We start from the raw sequence: 21,004 nt of genomic DNA on the forward strand, positions 1-21,004 counted from the left end.
TATTGGCCCTTCTTCGGAGGACAAAAGTAACTTTCTTGCAAATACATTTTTGTTACAAATACATTTTTACATACATGGGACTATTTATTTATTTATTTGTAATTTTATATTTTACATATCACGTAACATATTTGGATTCATTGGATTTTTTAAACATTTGGATTCATAGTACTCAGACATGTACGGTACACATGATAAATATTATTTTCAGTCACAACTATTACAGATTAATAACCATTACAGATTAAATCCACCCCTCAGCTTCTCTCAGCCCATCCCACCTATCTACATAGACCACCCTTTCTTGATTACCTTGTGCTTTGTTGTTTTACATAGATTCTGAACCTTTCTAATCGCATATTATCAAAAGATTGTGATTTTAAAATGAATATTTTTGCTAAGAGTAATATGTTGTTGTTGATTAATTGACTATGGCTTTCCAGATCGCCTAACAGTGCTATTTGTAGGGTTAATTTTAGAACAATGTTATGATTTTTTAGCCACTCCTGAACCAGTGACCAGAAACAAGGGGGCAATAACTTAATAGATGACCAGTGATTCTATCTCTTCACAGCAAAATCTGCATAGCTGACATAGCTGGTTGTATGCCCCCTATAACATTTTGTTAGTTACATAATTTTGAATAATAATTTAAATAGAAAAACTGAAATTGTTGAGTCAATCATTGTTTTGTATATTAGTTAATAAATCAAGTGCCACGGAATCGGAACATCGAAGATGGCTTCCCGGCTTTTTTGTAACCTGTGTGGCACAGCTGTCAGCATTTTTGTCCTCAATTGGAAGTGGTTCATTTTTTTAAATTAATAATACTTTTTTCCAGCCAACTTTGGTCTTTAATATAGGGCAGTTATCTACCTTCTCCCCCTTCTACTTGCCTTCTCCATTTATGTGGTAATGCTGCAATCAATTGGTTGTAACTTTGTATTGAGCAAACATTCCCATATATTTTGACATATAACATTCCCATATATTTTGTGTGACATAACTCCACAATTCCTATTCATAATTTAATTAATAAAAAATGTTATTTAAAATAAATAATTCCATCAAGTTGTTTTAAAATCAATTAGTATATTTGAGTTTAACCATAATATTTGTTGTAATATTTGTTCTGTCTTTTCTGGAGGCTGAAATTGAAATTGTAACCAGCTTTGTATGGCTTGTTTGAGAAAGGGCGATACTTTGAACAAGTTTTTTTGAACAAGGTTTCAAATATTGCATATTTCAAATTGAGTACTTAAAAAACACCAGAAAACACATTGTAGAATGAGTAGATCACTACATCAATGAATTGCTAGCATCATAACTCAGAACAGTAAATAAAAGAAAATTAAATTAAATGCCCATTTAACAAACATTTCCCTTTTCAAAAACATTACAGGCTACGTAGACAGGCCCTGGATCTCCTCTTCAATGAGGTCACCTGCTGTGCGAGCTGTCCATCCCAGTATCCCTGTCTGCCCAGTGTGAGAGGCCTGACAAGGAGGAGGCCATAGCTGAATTTGTCTCCTGCTTCAATCTTGGGGGTGACTGAAGCCTGCTTGATTGAAATGGGGTACATGGGTCCCCTTCCTCTCCCGCTCCCCTCCCCATCAATCTCTGTAGTTGGTTGCATTTCCTAAAGCCTAAGTAATTCACTTTTATGTGATACGATATCGTATTTTTTTTTTTTTCAAGCATTCGGGTGGAGATGAGTGTTACAAATAGTACACATCTTTGGGTCCTGCACACTGTAGGGCAGCTGGGTGCCTATATTAGGCTTATGGCTCTAATTATTTTTTGTCAAATGATGTCTCACCTTTATTTCTCATGAGTGTTCATGTTGATCAATATTTAGTCTATGCTGGCCTATTGTAAATGAACAAATACATGTCTGATCAATACATACAATTCTGAACATATTGTAATTTATAGTGCTAATGCAGAGGCACCTATAAGTTGTTGAATACACTGTTTTTATGTACATTCCCTTATGTCTAAGCTTCTAAGGTGACTTAGGCTACTAATTCTTGTGAAGAAGTGTATCAGTGAACTGTGTTCTGTAATTAGTTACAAAACAATAGAAATGCAATTGTGTATTGCTGCTGTTCGTCTGATATCCATAATCATCTCTGCTGACCATGAGAGCATTTTGCAGAGAAAATGGGTTGAGGCATACTATTTAGGCTCGGAATGACGTGGCCCATTGTTTATCTTGTCATCAATGACGTGGCCTATTGTTTACCTTGTTACCTGGCAATGACCACAAGGGCGTTTCAAAGAGCTGTAAGTCAAGGCGAGCTCATGAATATAAGCACCTCGCCCACTCAGCCTGTTCAACGGCTCAGACTCGAGACGTATGTGGCAGGGTCTACAGACAATCACAGACCACTGTGGTCTCATCGATGTGGATAGGGGGGTGCACCCTCTGCTGTTTCCTGAAGTCCACGATCATCTCCTTTGTTTTGTTGACGTTGAGTGAGAGGTTATTTTCCTGGCACCACACTCCGAGCCCTCACCTCATCCCTGTAGGCGGTCTCGTCATTGTTGGTAATCAAGCCTACTACTGTTGTGTCGTCTGCAAATTTGATGATTGAGTTGGAGGCGTGCTTGGCCACGCAGTCATGGGTGAACAGGGAGTACAGGAGGGGGCTGAGCATGCACCCTTGTGGGGCCCCAGTGTTGAGGATAAGCGAAGTGGAATGTTGTTTCCTACCTTCACCACCTGGGGGCAGCCCGTCAGGAAGTCCAGGACCCAGTTGCACAGGGCGGGGTTCAGACCCAGGGCCTCGAGCTTAATGATGAGCTTGGAGGGTACTATGGTGTTGAATGCTGAGCTATAGTCAATTAACAGCATTCTTACATAGGTATTCCTCTTGTCCAGATGGGATAGGGCAGTGTGATGGCGATTGCATCGTCTGTGGATCTATTGGGGCGGTAAGCAAATTGAAGTGGGTCTAGGGTGACAAGTAAGGTAGAGGTGATATGATCCTTGACTAGTCTCTCAAAGCACTTCATGATGACAGATGTGAGTGCTACGGGGCGATAGACATTTAGTTCAGTTACCTTTGCTTTCTTGGGTACAGGAACAATGGTGGCCATCTTGAAGCATGTGGGGACAGCAGACTGTGAAAGGGAGAGATTGAATATGTCCGTAAACACACTAGCCAGCTGGTCTGCACATGCTCTGAGGACGCAGCTAGGGATGCCGTCTGGGCCGGCAGCCTTGCGGGGGTTAACATGCTTAAATGTCTTAATCACGTCGGCCATGGAGAAGGAGAGGCCACAGTCCTTAGTAGTGGGCCTTGTCGGTGGCACTGTGTTATCCTCAAAGCGGGCGAAGAAGGTGTTTAGCTTGTCTGGAAGCGAGACGTCGGTGTCGGCGACGTGGCTGGTTTTCCTTTTGTAGTCCGTGATTGTCTGTAGACCCTGCCACATACGTCTCGTGTCTGAACTGTTGAATTGCGACTCCACTTTGTCTCTATACTGATGTTTTGCCAGTTTAATTGCCTTGCGGAGTGAGTAGCTACACTGTTTGTATTCTGCCATATTCCCAGTCACCTTGCCATGGTTAAATGCGGTGGTCCGCGCTTTCAGTTTTTTCGCGAATGCTGCCATCTATCCACGGTTTCTGGTTAAGGTAGGTTTTAATAGTCACAGTGGGCACAACATCACCTATACACTTCCTGATAAACTCAGTCACCGTTTCAGTGTATTCGTCTAGATTGTTTTCGCAAGCTACCCGGAACATATCCCAGCCCGCGTGATCAAAACAATCTTGAAGCGTGGATTCCGATTGGTCAGACCAGCATTGAATAGTGGTCCTCTGTAGCTCAAATGGTAGAGCATGGCGCTTGTAACGCCAGGGTAGTGGGTTCGATCCCCGGGACCACCCGGGGACTACAGGAAAAATTGTGGACTACAGGAAAAAAAAGAGGACTGAGCACGCCCCCATTCTCATCGACGGGGCTGTAGTGGAGCAGGTTGAGAGCTTCAAGTTCCTTGGTGTCCACATCACCAACGAACTATCATGGTCCAAACACACCAAGACAGTCTTGAAGAGGGCACGACAAAGCCTATTCCCCCTCAGGAGACTGAAAAGATTTGGCATGGGTCCTCAGATCCTCAAGAAATTCTACAGCTGCACCATTTAGAGCATCCTGACTGGCTGCATCACCGCCTGGTATGGCAACTGCTTGGCCTCCGACCGCAAGGCACCACAGAGGGTAGTGCGTACGGCCCAGTACATCACTGGGGCCAAGCTTCCTGCCATCCAGGACCTCTATACCAGGCGGTGTCAGAGGAAGGCCTTCAAAATTGTCAAAGACTCCAGCCACCCTAGTCATAGACTGTTCTCTCTGCTACCGCACGGCAAGCGGTACCAGAGTGCCAAGTCTAGGTCCAAAAGACTTCTCAACAGCTTCTACCCCCAAGCCATAAGACTCCTGAACAGCTAATCATGGCTACCCGGACTATTTGCACTGCCCCCCCACCCCCACCCCCCACCCCATATTTTTATGCTGCTGCTACTCTGTTAATTATTTATGCATAGTCACTTTAACTCTACCCACATGTACATATTACTTCAACTACCTCAACTAGCCGGTGACCCCGCATATTGACTCTGCATCGGTACCCCCCTGTATATATAGCCTCCCTACTGTTATTTTATTTTACTTCTGCTCTTTTTTTCTCAACACTTTTTTGTTGTTTTATTTTACTTTTTTATTAAAAATAAATGCACTGTTGGTTAAGGGCTGTAAGTAAGCATTTCACTGTAATGTCTGCACCTGTTGTATTTGGCGCATGTGGCCAATAAAATTTGATTTGATTTGATGTAAAAATGCTGTTCATTGACTATAGCTCAGCATTCAACACCATAGTACCCTCCAAGCTCATCATTAAGCTCACGTCCCTGGGTCTGAACCCCGCCCTGTGCAACTGGGTGCTGGACTTCCTGACGGGCCACCCCCAGGTGGTGAAGGTAGGAAACAACACCTCCACTTGGCTGATCCTCAACACTGGGGCCCCACAAGGGTGCGTTCTCAGTCCCCTCTTGTACTTCCTGTTCACCCATGACTGCGTGGCCAAGCACGCCTCCAACTCAATCATCAAGTTTGCAGATGACACAACAGTAGTAGACTTGATTACCAGCAATGACGAGACAGCCTATAGGGAGGAGGTGAGGGCTCTGGGAGTGTGGTGCCAGGAAAATAACCTCTCACTCAATGTGAGCAAGACAAAGGAGATGATAGTGAACTTCAGGAAACAGCAGAGGGAACACCCCCCTATCCACATCGACGGGACCGCAGTGGAGAAGGTGGAAAGCTTCAAGTTCCTCGGCGTACACATCACTGACAAACTGAAATGGTCCACCCACACAGACAGTGTGGTGAAGAAGGAGCAACAGTGCCTCTTCAACCTCAGGAGGCTGAAGAAATTTGGCTTGGCACCTAAAACCCTCACAAACCTTTACAGATGTACAATTGAGAGCATCCTGTCGGGCTGTATCACCGCCTGGTACGGCAACTGCACCGCCTGCAACCGCAGGACTCTCCAGAGGTATGCCCAACGCATCACCGGGGGGCAAACTAACAGCCCTCCAGGACACCTACAGCACCCGATGTCACAGGAAGGCCAAAAAGATAATCAAGGACAACAACCACTCGAGCCACTGCCTGTTCACCCCGCTATCATCCAGAAGGCGAGGTCAGTACAGGTGCATCTAAACTGGGACCGAGAGACTGAAAAACAGCTTCTATCTCAAGGCCATCAGACTGTTAAAATAGCCTTTACTAGCACATTAGAGGCTGCTGCCTATATACATAGATTATAAATCACTAGTCACTTTAATAATGTTTACATATCTTGCATTACTCATCTCACATGTATGTACTGTATTCTATACTATTTTACTATATCTTAGTCTATGCCGCTCTGACATTGCTCGTCCATATATTTATTTATATATTCATTTATATTGATTTATTCATTACTTTGATTTGTGTGTATTGGGTATTAGTTGTGAAATTGTTAGATATTACTGCACTGTCGGAGCTAGAAACACAAGCATTTCGTTACACCCGCAATAACATCTGCTAAACACGTGTATGTGACCAATTGCATTTGATTTGATAATTAGAGATGAGAGAAAAGGTACAATTTCTTCAATTCTGAGCATTTTAATAGCTTAACATTTTTATGGGTGATGTTTTGGTCATTCAAAGGCTATTTTCACTTGGGATTTGTGAGTTTGTAAGTCGGGATTTCACCAATTTGTAAGTCGCTCTGGATAAGAGCGTCTGCTAAATGACGTAAATGTAAATGTAAATGAAATAAGATGACTGAGCGGGACTTTTTAAAGCCTGAGAGCGGAAATGGTTAGCAGCATGTCTTTCCCAGCACCTCTGTGGTCTTTGTTTGGTCTTGATAAATAGGTGTGGCGACTTTGTACTCTACTTGAGAGGCACAGAATTCCAGTCTGAATTCCTGGACCTGTGATAACATTAAAGTATAAAGGTGCATACATGGACACGCAACATGGGCTATTGTTACGTCAGAGGAGGATATGTTCAGAGTTGGATCTGTATCCCATATATCACACATAATAACACACATTACAATAGCTGATGCACAGTTCCATATGATTTCAATATCTTTCTGACTGCACTCCTTTTGATTTGAATGAAACCTTCCATAAATGTTTGCCCATGGTAGAAGTGGTCAGAAAATGACCATGTCTTCATCACTGGAAAAAAAATAAACGGTTGAGTTTGATATCATTTGAAAGCTTGCAAACAGGGTTGTCAAACTATTTAATTTATTGAAAAAATTGTGTTTAATAAAAACTGTCATTTTTTTCACCTTTTACATCAATTATCTAAATGCATAAACCCTGATATTTTTTCATGTTATGTTTTTTCATATGTTGTAGCTTAGACCCTATTGTACATCATCAGAGGTGTTTGTGTTGTGCCCACCGTCAGTTGAGACACCACATGCTCTTGAATACAGGGTGGGTGTCATGTTTTGGCTGATAAATTAGCTAAAATGTCAGTAAAATTGAAATGTCAATTTTCAAATGGTACCACAAAGATGGTTGGCAGTCCACACATCAGAGAACGTTGATTTGAATATCCATTGTTTTAAATTAAACTTTCTATCTTCCATAGGAAACATAGAAATATAGAGATTAGAATAGACATTCCCATTCAAGTAGACATTCGACGGTGGGTGGACTGGCGGCTATCTTTCTGGTAGTAATTGTAACTGGATCATGGACTTCCTGATGGGCCGCCCCCAGGTGGTAAGGGTAGGCAACAACACATCTGTCACGCTGACCCTCAACATGGGGGCCCCTCAGGGTGCATGCTTAGTCCTCTCCTGTACTCCCTGTTCACCCACGACTGCGTGGCTGTCACGATCGTCGTAATGAGTGGACCAAGGCGCAGCGTGAAATGCGTACATCTTTTATTGAGTACTATTAACAATAACAAAACAACAAAACGAAACGTGAAGTCCTCGGTCATAAACACAAACCTACACGGAACAAGATCCCACAAAAGACAAGTGCACAACAGGCTGCCTAAGTATGGTTCCCAATCAGAGACAACGAGCCACAGCTGTCTCTAATTGGGAACCACCCCGGCCAACATAGAAACACAAACTAGAACGATTAGTTACCGGAGTGTAACTCCAGTTCTATGAGTGGAGCGGAGCCCCATAGGGGAGCTCTGCTCCTAGTGGTTTACCCTCTGCCCTAAGGCAGCAGCAGCCTGAGACAAAATTATGCACACACCTACAGCCAATAGGAGTACAGGTGTCCCTATAAGAGGGGATGCCTCCCCTCAATCAGCCTCCCGAGATATTTTTCTTCAGCGAGACTAGAGAGGGTCGGCAGGGCCTTAAGTCCTATGGGGCTCCGCTCCACTCATAGAACTGGAGTTACACTCCGGTAACTAATCGTTCTATATCGTGGAGCTCCGCCCCATAGGGGAGCTCTGCTCCTAGTGGTTTAAGGCGGAGCGTAGCGCTCCAAAATGTACTCCCTGCCGAGCCTAACACTTCCCATCGAAACGAGAAAGTCAGGCCTAGCAATGGCTGTAACCGAGTCCCGCAGTACTGCAACTAAAAACCCCTACGGGCGTCACAATATACCGCGTCATCGGTTAAAAGACCCGCCCCACCTAGTCCAATGGCAATGCCAATGACTAGTGGGCAGATCACCAGAATAGAAGCCATACTAATCTGTACTAGCAGATAGATGTGCCTCAATATCCTGTGAAAACACTACCGACCACTAATGGAATGATATCAAGTGTCACTCTACATTATGAACGCGGTAGACCGCCTCACTCACTCAATGGAATCCCAGAGATTAGTGAGCAGGAACAAAAACATGAGTCATACTAACTGAACAAGCAGATAGATGACCTCACATTCTGTTAATCAACGCATGCCTCTACTGTACTGACCCTGTCAGTCAGGATTCATGCCACAAAATATGTTTTCTTATCCAAAGCGGACCTGATGGAAACCCTGTCCATAGTCCTGCTTTTCCCTCTCTTCCTAGCTCAAGATCTCCCTTCAGCTATGCTGAGTACAGACCGAGCCAAAGAGTTAGAAAACACATCCGTCAAAAACACGTCTTCCTAACCAAAGCGGACCTGATGGAAACCTGTGTCCACAGTCCTGCTTCTCCTCTCTTTCTTGCTCAAGATCTCCCTTCAGCCACGCTGAGTACAGATCGAGCCAGAGAATTAGAAGACATATCTAAGAGATAGAAACGGATAAATGGAGACGGCGTCGACCAGGATGCTTCTCTACATATATCCTCTACTCCTGTTCCTCTGAAAAGGGCAGTAGAAGCCGCTACTCCACGAGGGGAGTGAGCTCTGATACCCTGAGGCAATTGCCGCCCTGCTACCTCATAAGCTGTCTCAATGCCTTCACAAAGCCAGTGAAACAACCTCTGTTTTGAAAGTGGTCTACCTAGTGCAGCCGCACCGTGACACACAAACAACTGAGGCGATGACCTAATCGCTGCTGTGCGCTCGACGTAACACGCCAAAGCGCGTACCGGGCACAGACGATGGAGCTTTTCCTCACTCCTCTCTCTATGAGGAGGAGGAGAAAAAGCCCACAGCTCCACGGTCTGTGACCTATATGAACTCTTAATAACCTTCGGCACAAATGCCGGGTTAGGACGTAACACTGCTCTGCTCAGGTCACCATTGATGGCCAAGCAGTCAGGTCTCGTCGAAAGAGCACACAAATCACTGACCCGCTTAGCTGTAGTCAAAGCGAGCAACAGTGCTGTCTTTATAGACAGCATCTTGAGGGGTATTTGATTCAATGGCTCGAACGGCGACTTACATAGCGCTTCGAGTACCAAAGTCAAATCCCACTGAGGAAGCGTGACTCTAGGTGTTGGCCTAAGTCGCCGCGTTCCTAATAGGAAGCGTTTCACTAGAGGGTGGCTAAAGACATTGTCTCTGCCAAAACCCTCATGACAAGCTGAAATCGCTGCTGCAAACACTCTAATCGTGGCAGGCGATTTTTGCTTATCAAACATGAGCTGTAGAAAAGAGAGAATACTCTCCACCTGACAGCTCATGGGGTCTACACCTTGTGTGACACACCATCGTGAAAACACGTTCCATCTACTGGCATACATCTTAGAAGTGGAACTGGCACGTGAACCCTGTATGGTCCTGATCACTGCATCAGATAACCCACGGCGCTCTAGCCTGTCCCTCTCAGCAGCCAGGCCTTCAGTGGTTGGCCGATTATGGGCAATTTCCCTATCGTGCCAGCCGCCTGAGACAACGCGTCCCGTCGATGTGGAATTGGCCAAGGTGGCGCAATCAACATCTGACTCATCTCCGCAAACCACGGAGCCCCCGGGCGATCGGGCGCTATCAGTATCACTGACAGCCCCCCTGACCTCACCCTGGCTAGCAGTGGGAGAATGCAGGACAGCGGAGGGAATGCATACAGGAGAACTCTCGGCCACGGTTGGTGCGCAAAGGCGTCCCTTCCCAGTGGCGGTTCGTCCTGTTCCCTCAGAGAGAACCACAGAGGACATTGCGCGTTCACGCGTGACGCGAATAGGTCCACCTCGGCTCTCCCGAATTGTTCCCAAATCTGGAGAACAATGTCTGGATGCAGACACCACTCGTCGTCTCGAGGACCCCCTCTTGACATGAGGTCTGCTCCTACGTTCAAGTAGCCCGGAATGTGTGCTGCTCTCAATGAGCGAAGGTGCTCGTGAGCCCACAGCCACAATTCCTCTGCCGCCCGATGGAGAGCAGGAGACCTGACTCCTCCCTGGCGATTTATGTGGGCTACTGTGGTCCGGTTGTCTGACCAGACCAGCACATCGCGACCCCGAAGGGTAGACGCAGTGGGTCAGAACCAGTCGAACCGTTTTCCAGATACCTGATTGAGGCCACACACCTACTATCGCTTGTGTCTGACATGTCCCTCCCCATCCCGTCAGGGACGCATCCGTGAATACTGGGATGTGAGAGGACACCTTACCTATCGGGACTCCGTGCGTGAGAACGCCGCGAGTTTCTCCAATAGTTTAGGTCTGCACTGAGCGAGAGGGGGAACCACCACCAACCGATGACGTTGACGCAATGGGTCTAGTCTTAGTTAGGGCGAACCATCGCTGCATCCTGCGCATATGCAGGAGTCCCAGCGGAACCACAGAGTGGGCTGACGACATGAGACCCAAAAGTGACATAATCGACAGCGCCGTCACCGTGTGATTCGGACGACACTTCCTTAGGGCTAGCAACAAGGCTACCCTTCGGGGTCCGAAATTCGAGCCCTCATCCTCACAGTGTCTAGCTGTATCCCCAGGTAGACAATCTGATGAGTGGGCCAGGGCGCGCACTTTTTCCAATTCACAGCAAACCCCAGACTTGTGAGATGCATCACTGTCTGTGTTGTGTGAGTGATCGCCAGCTCTGCTGACGGGGCGAGAACCAGTAGGTCGTCCAGGTAGGCTAGTAGCCGTATTCCCTGACGACGCAACGGTTCCAATGCCGCCTCCACACACTTGGAAAATGTGCAAGGTGCCAGGGCGTACCCAAATGGCATCCTCGTGTATTCGTACGCCACCCCTTGAAAGGCGAACCGCAGAAACTTCCTGTGACGCGGCTGAACCGGCACATGAAAGTACGCGTCCTTTAGGTCTATGCTCTGTGATGTCACGAGAGGCTGTGTCCTGGAGAGACGTTACATCCCCCTGAGGTGGCTGCAAACCCAGACAGCTATGGCTCCATCTGCTGGTATGGTCGGGAACTCCACCCCTCTATGGCCAATCTTCCCACGCAGCTGAAACAAATGAGGAGCTGATGAGCTGAAGGTTTGGGAAGTGAAGAGACACACTGAGGGAGTGTGTGGGGGGTGAAGAGACACAGTCTCCAAGCTGGGCTCTCTGGAGGACAAGAGTGCTGCACGTCCACTTCCATGAGGAATATAAGGATTTGGAGATACTTACCTTTGGGAAATACTCACCTTTGGATATATGCACCTGTGGAAATACGTGTGGGACATTTGGAAGGACGTTTTGCTGGGTTGGCCACTAGCTGCAACGTGGAATACAGTAAGGCTGGGGAAAAGTTATTTGAGCGAGGGAGAGTTATGATTTTGGATGTGGAAGAGACATCCCTGAACTGTTAACCCTTAAGAGCCACCAGAGAACAGAATTTTGTTATATTTTCGTTAATTTCCCAAGACCTATAATAAAATCCTTGTTTTGTTTGAACCTTGTCTCCTTGCACTACTTGAGCAATCCCGCTGAAAGCTGTGTAGCCTCTCGTGACATCACAGATGGTGGAGAATACAGGCACGCTCAGCGTTAATAGTGCATGTCAGAGGAGGATACCGAAGGTTTGATCACCCAGTTTTCCAAGTTGGCCGTAGGCTCCCCGCCGACTGAAATGGAGGACATATTGAAAGCCCTTGTTGCTGGCCAGCAAGCCCAGATGCAAGCAAACGTGGCTCTCTTGGAGGAGCAAAAGAAAGCCAACCTTCTGAAGGCAGAGGAATTGCAGTTGCAGAGACAGAGGGTGGTCCAAAATACCCGCCCAATAAAGGCAAGTGACTTTATATCTAAGATGGGAGCTACCGATGACATTGAGGCATACCTGCATGCATTTGAGGCCACGGCCACTAGGGAAGCCTGGCCCAAGCAACAGTGGGTTGGTCTGTTAGCCCCCTTTCTAACCGGGGAAGCGCTGAATGCTGTCCGGGACCTGGGCCCTGACCAGGTTACTGACTATGATGCCCTGAAGTCTGAGATCCTCAGCAGATATGGACTCACAAAGTTTGGTATGGCCCAGCGCTTTCACAGCTGGACCTTCCAACCAGACCAACCTCCTCGGGCGCAGATGCATGAACTTGTCCGAATCGCAAGGAAATGGCTGGATCCGCAGAGGAATACAGCAGCGGCGGTGGTGGAGGCCGTTGTGGTGGATCGTTACCTACGCGCCCTGCCTTATGAGGCAAAACGGTTCATCAGTCAACAGGCCTTGACCACGGCTGATCTGACCGTGGAAGCTGTGGAAAAGTACCAGGCCACAGCGGAGATGCTGAATGCTTCCCGAAAAGACCCCAGGAGGGAGGCCCCACCACAAATGGGGAAAACCCGTCCAAAGGACCCCAAGGTCTCGAACCCCGCCACGTCAGGACTTATCCCGGCTCCAGGGGGAGCCAGAAACCAGGCGGGTCCAAGAAGAGTACACCAGGAGGGGGAAACTCGACAGTGTTACCGGTGTGGGGAGATGGGACATATCTCCTGGCAGTGTGGGAAACCAGCCGATGAACCTATGCCCACTGCGGAGTCCTCCAGCTCAGCACCCACACACCGCTTTTGCCTCGCTCTTGGGAGTCGTAGATGGCGGCCCAGATCGACCCCCCCACCTGCCCGGTAACTGTGAATCACCATGATGTGGAGGCCTTACTGGATTCTGGTAGCCGGGCCACCCTGGTGCGTAAGGATTTGGTGGGCCCAACGTGTCTGACCCCGGGGAAAGTCCTCCCAGTTTCCTGTGTCCATGGGGACACCAGAGAATACCCCATTACTGAACTTACAATGACCAGCACACGGGGAGCCATACACACGACGGCGGGGGTGGTTGATTCCCTCCCCGTCCCTGTCCTAATTGGACGAGACTGCCCAGCCTTTTACCCACTCTGGAGAGAGTCTCAGGAGAGGATAACCCGAGTACCTCGGAAACGGAGAGGCAAGACTCATCCTGGGAAGGCTCCGGTGCAATCCTCCGAATTACTCACTCCCGCCCGGGCTCTGATAGGGATGGCAGGTGCCCAGACCGACACAGAGACGGAACTACAGAATCTGGACAAAGAACTGTCTGGTCTGAAGGGGACCGCTGAGAGGTATCGTTTGTTAAAGCAACAGTTAGACATGAAGACAGAAGAGTTAGATATCCTCCAGGCTAAACTCCAACAGAGCTCCTTCCATAAGCAACAGGAGGAGCTGGAGAGGCTGCGCAGGACCATCGAGGAGTGTGAGGAGACCCTGCGCAGTAGTAAGGAGGTCCAGAAGAAGGCAGAGGAGAAGTACAAGGTGTTGGAGAACAAGATGAAGAATGCGGAGGCAGAGAGAGAGAAGGAACTGAAAGCTGCTCAACAGAAGCTAAACTCTGCTAAAACCAAGGCTGATGCGTTCAGTAAGAAACTCAAGGAGAGACAACAGGAGGCTGAGTCCCTGGTCCTAGAGTTGGAGGAGTTGAAGAGAGAGCAGTCTGGCAAGCACCACGGCAATGCGGACGCCCTCTCCCGGCGTGATGCCTTCTTCGCTGCCTTTACCCGACGAGGACGTCGGTCCCGAGGAGGGGGATGTGTGATGTCACGAGAGGCTGTGTCCTGGAGAGACGTTACATCCCCCTGAGGTGGCTGCAAACCCAGACAGCTATGGCTCCATCTGCTGGTATGGTCGGGAACTCCACCCCTCTATGGCCAATCTTCCCACGCAGCTGAAACAAATGAGGAGCTGATGAGCTGAAGGTTTGGGAAGTGAAGAGACACACTGAGGGAGTGTGTGGGGGTGAAGAGACACAGTCTCCAAGCTGGGCTCTCTGGAGGACAAGAGTGCTGCACGTCCACTTCCATGAGGAATATAAGGATTTGGAGATACTTACCTTTGGGAAATACTCACCTTTGGATATATGCACCTGTGGAAATACGTGTGGGACATTTGGAAGGACGTTTTGCTGGGTTGGCCACTAGCTGCAACGTGGAATACAGTAAGGCTGGGGAAAAGTTATTTGAGCGAGGGAGAGTTATGATTTTGGATGTGGAAGAGACATCCCTGAACTGTTAACCCTTAAGAGCCACCAGAGAACAGAATTTTGTTATATTTTCGTTAATTTCCCAAGACCTATAATAAAATCCTTGTTTTGTTTGAACCTTGTCTCCTTGCACTACTTGAGCAATCCCGCTGAAAGCTGTGTAGCCTCTCGTGACGTCACAGCTCGTACAAAAGTCCCCTCTCTGGACACATTCCAGCAGACGTTTTGTCGTTAGCATTCGGAAGGGCCGTTTGGTTATGCTCTCGTTGAGAATGCGTAAATCCAAAATCGGCCTCACTCCCCCCGTCTTTTTGGGCACTAGGAAATAAGGCGAATATAGCCCTTTGTTCCTTTGCTCCCGGGGAACTACTGTCACCGCCTCCTTCGCCAAAAGTTCCGTAATCTCTGTCATCAGAGCGGCCACTTTGTCTGGCGTTTTCATCACCGTCTCCACCACTCCCCTGAACGGGGGTGGGGTTCGGTGGAATTGGAGAGCATAACCCTTCTGCAACGTCTGTTCTAGCCAGCGTGAGAGGGTGCAGCTTCTTCGCCACTGCCAGCAATGCAGAGAAAGTGGCTGGGCGCGAAGCTGTGGTGCATCCAGTAGGAAGGACCTGTATTCCTCTATGGCCCTTACCGCCACTGTTCCCCAACATTGAAGTGGTGGAACAGCCCAAGGTGGGCCACCCGTGAAAGGGAGAGGAACTATCAATGCGTTCTGAGAAAGAAAGAGGAGTAGGGACGTCGGTTAAACCCGTAACCGTCATATTCCTGCCCTCCTTGAACGCATCGCGGGTCTGAATTGCGCTGACCGAGGCCACAGCCTGCGGCAGGGCACCATCCCCAGCAAGCGATTGCGTCATCTTAGGTGACTGCAATTCGCTATCAGAACCCTTCACTACAGTACTCCTAGAAGTCTGTAGTATGAGGTCTCTATGAGGTAAAACAAGGCGGCGCCTTGATACCTTCTTAACTTTCACCTTCTGTGTGTGTTCAACTCTGCACCCCTGGTGGGTTGATTCACGCTCAGTGTGGTGAGTACTGGCTCGTTCTGTAAGGGGAGCTGATACTTTGGTTATACCCATAACGCTAGTAATCCTGCCCTCCGTGAACGTAGCATGGGTCTGAATCGCATTAACCGAGACCTTGGTCTGCGATAATGCGCCGTCCCCAGATAGCTGCTGTGTTACAATGCCTGGGGGCGCCGATACTCTGGGCACCTTGGTGACCGCGGTAATCGGGCCCTCCGTGAACGCAGCATGGGTCTGGCTCGTACTAGTGGAGACCTTAGTCTGTGCTAGTGCGCCATCCCCAAATAGCGGCTGCGTCCTCATGTCAGAATCTGACCGGGACTGCTGCCTTCTATGTAAAGCACTTCTTATACGTGAAGTGTGATGTGACGACCTGATTGAGGTCTTCTGGATACCTACTCTTAGTGCCTGTTCAGCAACGCACCCTCGGTGGGCTGAACGGCTCTTAGAGTGGTAAGGAAGAGAGGGTGAGATTTGAACGCTCTCGGACGTATTATGGAAAATAGGCTCTTTTTTGACAAAGTCAGGTGGAGCCAACTCTTTATTAAACACATCAACAAAGGCATTAACATCAACACCCATCCCTTCAACCGAAGGGTGGGGGGGAACAGTGGGCACGTTCGACACCATCGATGCGTCCTCCATCCTCTCCCCCGCGTCCCGTCACGTACGCCTCCTCTTGCCTCCCTTGGAGGGCCAGGTCGGCGTCCTCGTCACCTCCCTCGCCGGCTGTAGTGGGGCTACCGTAGCTGCTGGGAGGGCCGGGCCCGTTCCCTTGCTGCTCGTGGCCGCCGGATGACGCCGATTACGCCGCCTCGTCGTAGACCCTGGTCTACTTAGAGGGGCGGAGGTAGATGGCCTTTGGGGAGGAGGGGGGCCGAGTCGTCCTGCCAACGGCAGGTGCTTGGCCAACTGCTTCTTCTCCTCCTCTAACTTAGAAAAACGCTCCGTCGCCTCTTTGACTGCGACCCCAAAGAGGCCGTCGTCAGAGAGGGGGGCGTTCAAGAGAGACGTCCTGTCTGCCTCTTTCATGGATGTCAATGACAACCAGAGGTGTCGTTCCCCGACCACCGAAGTGGCCATGGACCTCCCCGCGCAGACTGCGGACGCCTGTGTCAGGTGGAGTATGGCGCCAGAAATTCTGGACGCCTCCTCCACCTCCTCCGGTGCCATCTCTGTCTTACCCGTGGTTAAACGGGACAGAGAGGCCGCCAAGAGGGCAATGTTATTAGCTGCTGCTACAGCTTGGGCTCCCAACCCAAAAGACTTCTCTAACAGCGACGCTGTGAGTCGGTCCTTCTGGGATGGCAATGTGGCCTTTTTGGAAGAGGGCCAAGGGCTCGAACCCGGTACGAGATACGCCGCCATGGCGCTCTCTAACCTGGGGATTCCCTGACCCTGAAACCTTCCTTCCACTCTCGTGAATGGGAGATACGCTTTCACAGGCGAACGCGCCGCTAAAGGTGCCTCCCACGAGCCCTCAACGTACCTAGCCAAAGAAGGCATGGCAGGAGCCACTGGCTCTGCCGCCTTCCTTGGCCTGGAATAAGGACCGCCCTCCATCATATCAACCTCCGGTGCGGAGGGAAGAGGGGGCAGCCTTATTACCAGCCGTTGAGCAGCTCTCTCAATGAGACCCGGAAAATCCGATCTCAGAGAGGCTGCAGCGAAAGAGAGAGCTTCTGATCTCTCAGAGCTCGTATCCCCTTCGCTATAGGGACTACAAGCCCTCTCGCTCTCCAAAGGAAAGGGGGCTTGAAAGTATGAGGGACGGGGTCCGACTGTTCCATTGGAATGCCAGATCCCTCCTCAAAGTCCCTATCTTCCCCCGAGTCTGCGCCGTCGGACAACGCCTCTGAAGCAGAGGCTAGTATCGACAGCACATCCTCAAGGGGGGATGTCCTCCCTGAAAACGCCAACGCTGCTTCCTCTCCTTTAAAGAAAGGAGGGCGCAGGAGGCGCAATTCGGGGGACTGCAGACACCTTCCTTGGCATGCTGGGATCCCAAACACACGAAACATAGGTCGTGGTGGTCACCGGCCGCCATGGAAGTGCATCTGCACTGAGCTCTGAAAAGAGCTTTTGGGGGTGGAAAATCTCCCGGTGTGCTCATTTAGACGACGTTGATGACTGGAATATCAACGGCGTTATTTTCTCGTCCTGAGTCTTCGTGCTTCGTCTCTTCTTGGCTCTTCAGTCTAGTCATCCAGTCGCTGAAGAAAAAGGGAGGCTGATTGAGGGGAGGCATCCCCTCTTATAGGGACACCTGTACTCCTATTGGCTGTAGGTGTGTGCATAATTTTGTCTCAGGCTGCTGCTGCCTTAGGGCAGAGGGTAAACCACTAGGAGCAGAGCTCCCCTATGGGGCGGAGCTCCACGATATAGAACAAGAACATAGAAAACGAAACATAGAACCTAACACCCAGAAACGAACACATAGAAACTAACACCCTGGCTCAACATATAAAAGTCCCCAGAGCCAGGGCATGACAGTACCCCCCCAAAGGCGCGGACTGCGACCGCGCCAACTAAACCCAACAGGGGAGGGGCCGGGTGGGCATTCCGCCTCGGAGGCGGATCCGGCTCCGGGCGTGACCACCACCCTCTAACTAACCCCCCGTAGCGCCCCTGGTCTGGTCCCGCTGGCTGGAGCTGGACTGGACATCGGTGGAGCGGATTGCTTAGGCTCCGGTGTGGAGCAGCTGACCAGGTGAAACAGGCACGGGCATTGTCCGGACTGACGACGCGCACCACTGGCTTGGTGCGGGGAGCAGGAACGGGCCGGACCGGGCTGACGACGCGCACCACTGGCTTGGTGCGGGGAGCAGGCACAGGCTGGACCGGGCTGGCGACGCCGCACCACTGGCTTGGTGCGGGGAGCAGGAACGGGCCGGACCGGGCTGACGACGCGCACCACTGGCTTGGTGCGGGGAGCAGGAACGGGCCGGACCGGGCTGGCGACGCGCACCACTGGCTTGGTGCGGGGAGCAGGAACGGGCCGGACCGGGCTGGCGACGCGCACCACTGGCTTGGTGCGGGGAGCAGGAACAGGCCGGACCGGGCTGGCGACGCGCACCACTGGCTTGGTGCGGGGAGCAGGAACAGGCCGGACCGGGCTGGCGACGCGCACCACAGGCTTGGTGAGAGGGACAGGAACAGGCCGGGCCGGGCTGGCGACGCGCACCACAGGCTTGGTGCGAGGGGCAGGAACAGGCCGGGCCGGGCAGGTTACGCGCACCACAGGCTTGGTGCGAGGGGCAGGAACAGGCCGGGCCGGGCAGGCGACGCGCACCACTGGCTTGGTGCGGGGAGCAGGAACAGGCCGGACCGGGCTGGCGACGCGCACCACTGGCTTGGTGCGGGGAGCAGGAACAGGCCGGACCGGGCTGGCGACGCGCACCACTGGCTTGGTGCGGGGAGCAGGAACAGGCCGGACCGGGCTGGCGACGCGCACCACAGGCTTGGTGCGAGGGACAGGAACAGGCCGGGCCGGGCTGGCGACGCGCACCACAGGCTTGGTGCGAGGGGCAGGAACAGGCCGGGCCGGGCAGGTTACGCGCACCACAGGCTTGGTGCGAGGGGCAGGAACAGGCCGGGCCGGGCAGGCGACGCGCACCACAGGCTTGGTGCGAGGGGCAGGAACAGGCCGGGCCGGGCTGGCGACGCGCACCACAGGCTTGGTGCGAGGGGCAGGAACAGGCCGGGCCGGGCTGGCGACGCGCACCCCAGGCTTGGTGCGAGGGGCAGGAACAGGCCGGGCCGGGCTGGCGACGCGCACCACAGGCTTGGTGCGAGGGGCAGGAACAGGCCGGGCCGGGCTGGCGACGCGCACCACAGGCTTGGTGCGAGGGGCAGGAACAGGCCGGGCAGGGCTGGCGACGCGCATCACAGGCTTGGTGCGAGGGACAGGAACAGGCCGGACCGTACTGGGAACACACACCACTGGCCTTGTGCGGGGATCAGGAACGGGCCGGACCGGACAGGTAACACACCCCAGTACCTCTCGCCGTGCCTCTACACTCTCCTTCCCTCTAATGACCAATGGCCCCCGTAACCTGGTGGCCTTCTCTCCTAGTCCACAATCTCGCCCTGTAGCTGCCTCCAGCAGCCCCGTCGTCCATGCCGTGTGCCCCCCCAATTTTTTTTTTGGGGTTGCCTCTCGCCTGTCCGACGACGGCCTGGTTGGCGCCGCTTCTCCTCTCCTGCCTGGGTCTCCCCCTTCATCGCCCTCCGGTAACGGACTGCCTCCTCCTCCGTTATCCTCCCCCAACCGAGGAGGACATCTCCCAACGTTACCTCCGGCGTTTGCTCCTGGAAACGCTGCTTGGTCCTGTTTTGGTGGGATCTTCTGTCATGATCGTCGTAATGAGTGGACCAAGGCGCAGCGTGAAATGCGTACATCTTTTATTGAGTACTATTAACAATAACAAAACAACAAAACGAAACGTGAAGTCCTCGGTCATAAACACAAACCTACACGGAACAAGATCCCACAAAAGACAAGTGCACAACAGGCTGCCTAAGTATGGTTCCCAATCAGAGACAACGAGCCACAGCTGTCTCTAATTGGGAACCACCCCGGCCAACATAGAAACACATAAACTAGAACAAGAACATAGAAAACGAAACATAGAACCTAACACCCAGAAACTAACACATAGAAACTAACACCCTGGCTCAACATATAAAAGTCCCCAGAGCCAGGGCGTGACAGTGGCCAATGATGACTCCAACACCATTAAGTTTGCTGACAACACAACAGTGGTAGGCCTGATAACCGACAATGATGAGACAGCCTATAGGGAGGAGGTCAGAGACCTGGCAGTGTTGTGCCAGGACAACAACCTCTCCCTCAACATGAGCAAGACAAAGGAGCTGATCATGGACTACAGGAAAAGGAGGGCCGAACACGCCCCCATTCACATCGACAGGGCTGTAGTGGAGCGGGTTGAGAGTTTCAAGTTCCTTGGTGTCCACATCACCAACAAACTATCCTGGTCCAAACACACCAAGACAGTTGTGAAGAGGACACGGCAATGCCTATTCCCCCTCAGGAGAAAATATTTGGCATGGGTCCCAGATCCTCAAAAAAGGTTCTACAGCTGCATCATCAAGAGCATCCTGACCGGTTAAATCACGGCCTGGTATGGCAACTGCTCAGCATCCGACCGTAAGGCACTACAGAGGGTAGTGCGTACGGCCCAGTACATCACTGGGGCCAAGCTTCCTTCCGTCCAGGACCTACAGTTGAAGTTGGAAGTTTACATACACTTTTGCCAAATACATTTTAAACTCAGTTTTTCACAATTCCTGACATTTAATCATAGTAAAAATGCCCTGTCTTAGGTCAGTTAGGATCACCACTTTATTTTAAGAATGTGAAATGTCAGAATAATAGTAGAGAGAATGATTTATTTCAGGTTTTATTTCTTTCATCACATACCCAGTGGGTCAGAAGTTTACATACACTCAATTAGTATTTGTCAAACGTTTCAGGTAGCCTTCCACAAGCTTCCCACAATAAGTTGGGTGAATTTTAGCCCATTCCTCCTACAACTGAGTCAGGTTTGTAAGCCTCCTTGCTCGCACACGCTTTTTCAGTTCTGCCCACCAATATTCTACAGGATTAATGTCAGGGCTTTGTGA

Source organism: Coregonus clupeaformis, chromosome 13 (assembly GCF_020615455.1).
Source record: "Coregonus clupeaformis isolate EN_2021a chromosome 13, ASM2061545v1, whole genome shotgun sequence".
Lineage (NCBI taxonomy): Eukaryota > Metazoa > Chordata > Actinopteri > Salmoniformes > Salmonidae > Coregonus > Coregonus clupeaformis.